This window comes from Benincasa hispida, chromosome 3 (genome assembly GCF_027475165.1).
Source record: "Benincasa hispida cultivar pf3 chromosome 3, pf3_genome.v1.1, whole genome shotgun sequence".
Taxonomy (NCBI): Eukaryota; Viridiplantae; Streptophyta; class Magnoliopsida; order Cucurbitales; family Cucurbitaceae; genus Benincasa; species Benincasa hispida.
In genome coordinates, this window is record NC_143480.1 from 65,440,641 (window position 1) to 65,448,345 (window position 7,705).

General features: G+C 39.1%; 1 non-coding gene across 1 annotated transcript; it reads left to right on the top strand.

Moving 5' to 3' along the window:
- Positions 1-343: 343 nt before the first annotated feature.
- Positions 344-450, top strand: LOC150037470 (small nucleolar RNA R71). Its single transcript, XR_016528843.1, has one exon. It is a non-coding gene; the product is annotated as a small nucleolar RNA R71 (small nucleolar RNA).
- Positions 451-7,705: the final 7,255 nt, after the last annotated feature.

Sequence of the window (7,705 nt, forward strand, 5' to 3'; positions counted from 1 at the left end):
CTTCTCCACAGATGACACAACTTGTGGTCGTTTGAGCAATTGCGTTGACTTGCCCTTTTTGCGTTCCCGGCTATTAATTATGATTCCTTGTATCAAACTCATCATCGCAGTCATTTGGTTTTGAAGGGATGCGATGGCCCCATTGTTCGCGTCACTATCTTTAATTCTTAATCTTTGATCACTTTCTCTCAAATCTTCATGATTTTTAGAAATGTGATCAAGGATATTCTTGGCCTCCTCATAAGTTTTATCCAGCAGACCTTCAGCTGCTGCTGTGTTGGCAGTTGTCTGCGATGCAGGATTTAATCCTTAGTAGAAAATCTCCATTTGCAAACAATCTGGTAAGCCGTTATGCGGGCAATCTCTTACCAACCTCTTAAACCTCGCTCAGGCATCGCTGAGCGATTCGTCAATATCCTGTTCAAAATTAGTGATCAGCTTTCTCCTTCTGGCATTCTCTATTGGAGGGAAGTATTTCTTTATGAATTTTTCCACTACTTGTTCCCACGATGTTATCTCCCCTGGTTCGAGAGAATAAGCCCATTTCCTTGCTTGGTCGCATAAGGAAAATTGGAACAACGTTATTCGAACCTCCTCAGTGGAGATATTTGGGAACACAAAAATGTTGCAAATCTCGATGAAACTCCGGAGGTGGGCGAGAGGATCCTCGCCACGCCTACCACCAAACTGTCCAGCAGTTTGGATCATCTACAGCATCACCGGTTTCATTTCGAATCTCGATCCATCAAGCACGGGCCTCATGATTCCTGGGGAAAAATCGTAGAGGTTAGGTGACGCATAGTCCCGAATGGGCCTATTGCGGTCGTTCGCCAATAGGATGGGATTCGCCATGACATTATTTTCATTTGGTGTTCCATTTCCTGATTGTTCCGCCATGTTATCTTTCTTTTGTTGATGTTGTTGGTGGTTGTCTCTCAATCTTCATCAGAACGTTCTTTCAATCTATGGGTCGCAATTCACTAGAGATTGAAAGCTGCAAAGAAAATCAAAAAAATTACCGTAAGCATTCAAATCTCCTGGTCCCTGCGGAAGAAAGGAAAAAAGCACACTGTATTACTGAAGTCCCCGATAACGGCGTCAAAAACTTGATGCATTGTTTTATGTGATGAAATAATGAAGTGGTATGCGATGGTGGAATATGCGTTGTGCAAGCAAGTTTTTTCAGCAAGACCAAGTATAAATCCAACTAAGTTTCCTGGTAAGCCCAGGGTCAAACATAGGGTCTAAGAAAGACAATATGCGATGGTAATTTTAGATCACTTTGCGGTAACAAATAAATCAGTGGTTTGGTTGGTTTATTGTTTAATGTATAGAAAGTATGCGGCGGATTTAAGGGAAGAGTAATTATGCGACAGATACACTGAGTATGCGGAGGAACGGGTTGAGAAGGTCTTTAGCTAGCGTTTCCCAAGAATGCATTCAAGCTATGCGATCATGCTACACTCATGCGACAACAAATCATTTTCCAATGCAAATGCAATAGCTCCTAATTTTAGGACGCATGCGATGAATGCGATAATGTCTATAGAACTTATTCTTAAGTTTCTACTTCTTGCCTATGTGATGATGATGCATACAAGGACAAGAAGACCGCATACAATCATATCCTATCTCTAGGGTGCATGCAATGCGTTAATAGCAAATAGAGCTTATTCCTAAGCTTTTATCTCTTGATTATGCGGTTCTAATCTGACTCTCTCGAGCCTAGATTCTAATTTGACTTTTCCAAGCCTAGACTCTATCCTTAGACTACCCTCCCGAGTATCCCTAATGGACGAATGGCGCATACAAAATACAAGATAATCACATAGAATGAAGATCCCAGGTTATGCTAGCTAAGTGTTTCTCAACCCATTCGACAGATTTAGCTACTCATGCGTGATGTACAGAGAGGGGACAGATATAAAGATGCAAATTCTATTTTTATAAATAAGTTCATATTACAAAATGACGATAGAAATAAGGATAGAGAGCCTGGTAGCAATTCCTTACTTCCCAAGATTTTTACACTGTGTTCTTTATTCTGCCCAAAAGATGTTCTTGGTTTCACAAGAGTTGGCCCTCTCTCTAATTTCGACACTCCCTAGCACTCTTCTGAGTTCATCATGACGATCTCTCGGTGTAATCTCCCTTCGCTCGCTTCCGCCTTCTAAGTAAAATAAAAACTATGAACAAGGCTACTTCTATCTATAGGGAAAATTCTGTAAAACTAAGCTAACTGTAACAACTGGTCCCTCCCTTCAGTGAAGGTGACCTTCGGTATTTATAAAGCTTCAAGGTGAAAAGTTTCTTCTCTCTTATGATTGCACTGATGGGATGGCGTTAATTCTCTGTCTGATGCGCCGAATAATTGTCACTAAAAAGTTGAGTGTACTTGCTACAGTAGGTCATTAACGGCTTGTCAACTTAATTCGGAATCGACCGTCATCAGCTTTATGTCCCATCGTGATTTATTAAGCTTTCACCCAGATGTGCCCACTTTGATGTGCTGGCTCTATGCGACCACCTTGTTGAGCAGATATTTGCAAGCGCAAATGATCGCATAGCCTTGCGGCCGCAATCTCTTATGCGTTCGGATGTTAATTTATTCGGATCGCATTTCTACCTTGCGCCAATGCATTTTCTGCACAAAAATACATAAGTTAGCTGTTTTAATGCGACACATGCGATCACAATGTTGTGAACTTAATGCTTTTGGATGCAATGTTGTATATTTTTACCATCGCAATCCTGCATTGTTTTATAATTTTGGCTGTAATAACGTGCATTTCTACCCGTTATCATACACCTATCCAAGTAAAGAAATTAACAAGAATCATAAAAGCTTAGCATGCATCAGTTCACATATAACTCTTTTGTTAAATTTATAGGCATTTATCTTAGGGGTGGTAAAATTTTCAGTACATTCTCAATTAACTTTACATAACATCATAGTCAAAACAGACTAATCAGTCCAAAATAAACAGTCCAATCAGTCTAATTTAAACAGTCCAATCAGTCTAATTTAAATAGTTTAATCATTATCATGCGGAAAAGGATGACTGGTTCGAGGGCGAACTAGTAGAAAGACACTTACCTCAAATTACAAGTTCAAATATTTTTCTCCAGGTAAACAATCGATAATCAACTAAAGAATGCGAAATAGAACCTGCAACACAAAACCCAAATTTTTATCCAAACCAATATAGCCCAAATTTCATTCATCAATTCACACAAACAACTCCAAATAACTTACTCAAAGCAAACTTGATCAACAATCACTCCAAATTTTCAATCTCCAAAATCTCCAGTAAAATAGATTTTAATTCCAATGAACAACACCTAAATTCCTTTTAGGAACTCCAATTCCAACATTACATTAAAACCCAAGAGATTTTAGGCCAAGAACTTGATGGACATTCAAGAATTCCAAGAAAATCCACAATTTATAAATTCCCAAAGCACAACCCAAATAACCAATAAAAAGGTCCAATACCTTGAATGCTTACCAAAATATCCAAAACATTACGTAAACTTGTTGCAATCACCTCAAGAGCTACTGGATAGTTGCTTCGACACTCATCAAACTTCGAATCTATCATCCCAACACCAAGTTTAAGGCAACCATTAGACACATTCCAAATCCATCAACCAAAATCTTGAAGAAAAAAACTGAAGGAAAACTCACTCAAAGCAGAGATTTAGACAGCTACAATTCTGGCAACGGTAACCCATGGATGCGGCACTGAGGAAACGGTGACACGTGGTGGATGGTGGAGATCAATTAGTTGGCGTGCGCGAGCAGATCTAGAGTGCAGCTAGTTGAACGCGAACAGATGGCAGCGGTTGGGTCGATCGAACGTAGCTAGTCAGCATTGGGTGGCGTGGACAAACTTCAATTGGCGGACTTGGTGTTCAGCTGAGCGAAGAGAGGAAAGGAGACCGGCCACGTTGAAGGTGAGACGAGAGAGGGAGATTGCGAGAGGTGAGGGGGAGGCAGTGCTGAAGCTTTAGGTTTCAATAACTTTTTTTTTTTTTTCCTTTTTTCTTTCCTTTTAACTTTGTACTCACACAAAAAATATATATATAAACATTCCTTAAATCCTAAACCCAATTTGGTTCTTAATTAAATATATATATTGATGACAGGCAGAAATGTACGTCATTATAAGCGTTTTATTTAGAATTATGAGGGCTGTTAAATAGAATATACGGCGATTATACTAAGAAATCATGAGAAAACGAGTTTGCATCGATCGACATTAAGAATCTCGGCTAAACCACTTTTATGCGTTATTATGCGTTCAATTGTTTATTTTTGTAACAAACGCAGAAATTGGTCGCATGCACGGAAGCCAGGCTATCGCGAAGACGAACGCATGCGGTGATCGCATGCGTCAGTCGTATGGGTGTTGCGGCTATTGAGTGAATGCGATCATCGAAGGGAGATTGCGGCTACAGAATAATAACCATAATAGAAGGGCGATCGCAAGGTTTGTGGAATGCAAGCATGAATGCATACATGGGATCGTCAAAAAGATGATGTTGACATTTCACCTACCATGCCGTGACTGTCTGATTCAGAGCAAGTCCATTAATGCAGTTGGCGATCAAGCTCTATAAATAGAAGCCTTAGAGCACAACTTCAGATCATCCAAGGTCCCCTGCCTGAAGGCTACCTTCGAGTGGATCCTTGTGATCCAGACCAAAGCGTGGGAAGATAGTCTTGAGAGTTCTTTGTCCCCTCAACCATTCCAAGTGACGACCAGAGCCTTCGTCGGAGTTAGATCTCGAGAGAGTCTGCTCCACCGCCCATCCATGACACCATCGGCAGCCTTGACACACATCTGATGGAAGCAAGACATTGCTTCCATCTGGCACTCCATTTCTCTTCTATCCTTGTATTGTATTACATTGTGGCTTAAGAGATTAATACATTTTGTGATCAATGCATTTCTATATTTTCCTTCAATTCCATCTCCATCTTCATTTACTTAGCATCCTTTACTTTCATTGCGTCACTAAGTAAGACTGCTAGAGTATCACATACTTAATCATGCGGCATAGACATATGAAGCATATAGCAAACCACCGAGAGGTGTGCATTGCGTGAGTGTTGTGAGAAAATCCTATTTGCTTAGTGTGAAGCTATAGCAATGCTTGTCTATAAGTGGACATAATGCTTGTCTATAAGTAGAATCAGCAACAACCAATTGCCCGAGAGGGTAAGTAGTTGATCGCATTAAGCAACGTAAGCAAGTGTTCATTAGAGATGGGAATAATCTTACATCAACCATGTTTTATGTGATTATCTTGTCTTATGAGCACATCATTCATCATTTAGGCATACTTGGGAAAGTAGTCTAAAAACCAAATCTAGACTTAAAAGAGCGGATTGGATCGCATAAGAAAGAGTGAAGACTTAGGAATAAGCTCTGTTTGCTATTACACAGCGTATGCACTCTATGGATAGGATATGAAAGTATGCGGGCACGTTGCATGCGTCCAGAAGTAGGATATAGTGGTATGTGATCATCTTGTTTATGTGTGAGAGCACGTGAACAGGAATAGAGACTTAGAAATAAGGCCTCTCGACACTATCGCATATGCATCGCATGCGTCTTTGTCAAGTGTGTATAGCATGATTGCATATCTTGCGTTGGCTGGGGTTACCCTTGCGGTCAAGCTTAGTGTTGCGATGAATCCTCGCCATTTTATCTATTTTTCCATGCATTTTACTACGCTTTAACAGTTGTCGTGTCTTCATCTCTCATAGTCATACTTCCACTACTTAATCTGTTAGTTAGGAGTAGGAGTAGTGCATAGCCCATAACCCTCAACATTCTTTTATTCTTCGCCGCAAATACATTACTTCATGACATTTAGCTACAAGTCCCTGAATTCGACCTCAAATCATCCGAGAAACTTGTGATCTCGTTATACTTAGTGAGAGAGCAAGAAAACTTGTGATAGGAACGCATGGTCATTGCATACGAGATTAATGCATACTTTCCATTCCAATGCATTACCACCGACGCATGAGAACAAACACATAGCCTAAGACATGCATCATATATGCTTCCATTCTTTTATCACCATATACATACATGCATACATACATACATACATACATACATACATACATACATACATACATACATACATACATACATACATACATACATACACACACACATATATATATATATATCCTCTTTAAATTCCAAATCTGATTTAAATTCCTTTAAGGGTATAAATCACTAAATTTCTTAAAATCTTTAATCCTTAAGCAAATAAAATAATCCAATTTTCTTCTCCTAGCTTATTAATTCAGTTTTGGATCCAAACTCCTAAATTAAAAGGAAACAAAAAATTAAAGCCATAATTTCTCCTAAATAAATTAATTCAATTTTTCCTTAAATTGAATTAGAATTCCAATTCTTTACAAATACCTTTTAAATTAATTATCTAGCCTCCCAAATTAGATCTTTAGCCTCAATTTAACCTAATAACACCCAGATATTTGAAGATAATTTAATAAAATTACATGAAAATTTAGAGTGTTACATTCTTCGCTTCTTAAGAAACTTTCGTCCTCGAATGTTTTAATCTTGAAAAAGCTTTGGGTACTATGCTCTCATCTCGTCCTCTTGTTCCCATGCTGCTTCCTTGAACTGATGGTTTCGCCATAAAACTTTTATCAATGCTAAGTTCTTGTTGTGCAATGCTTTCACTTCCTTTGCCAAGATTTGAATAATTTACTTGAGACAATTTTATGTTACTTTTTAATCTTAAAACAATCGCAAATCACCAATTACCCCTCCTATGAATGAGCCTAAAAATCTCACTTAAATGAGGTTTTTGAAGTCCCCGGATTCTATAGAGCATTTGTCAAACCAACATACTGAAGGAACTTTTATGCAAGAGTATCTATGAGCAAAAGTGTATCTTTCCAATTCATTGTGACACAATTTCCACATATACATTTGAACATACAAATATGCATTGATAACGCTAAATTATTGGCATGCTTAAAGGATAAAAAAAACAAGAGATCGAGAGAACATACCAGTTGAAGACTTTTCTTCGGAACAAAACTCGTTCTCACATGAACGGATTTCTCTCGCTCTTGCTAGTCCAGCAATTAATTGCCCAGCAACACCTCGGTCGTCTACACGAACAGCTTCGCACGAACAACAGGCAACGGGGACGACACCAACATTCAGGGCTCTTAGTATTCTCGAAGTGAGAATCCAAATGGTGGGCTTTGATGGAATTGGTAAAGGGAAGGAGGAAAGACTATTGTGTACTAAGATCAAGCAAGTGGGAGAAAGGAAAGACTATCATATAGTAGGGTTCTTGATCGTTTAGTGTGAGGTATACGATCGTGTAGTAAAAGTTAAGCAATCGTCTAGTTACGCTCAGGTGCTAAGCGATCGTCTATGAAATGGTAAGCGATCGTTTAGGAAAGCACGAGCGATCATTTAGGAAAGTGGAGTGTGCGATCATTTAGTAAGCGGGCGCTATCGTATAGGCTCTCAAACACTAAGCGATAGAAGGCTTATCACACCGTGAGCGATTATGCGTCTCTCGTGCAAAATGAAAACAATTTTCATTTTATTCTTCAGTTACTAGAACTAAATTGAACTTCCCACTAACGCACGAATTCGGAGAAAACGGTGGCCAATTATCTCATAACCGTCCA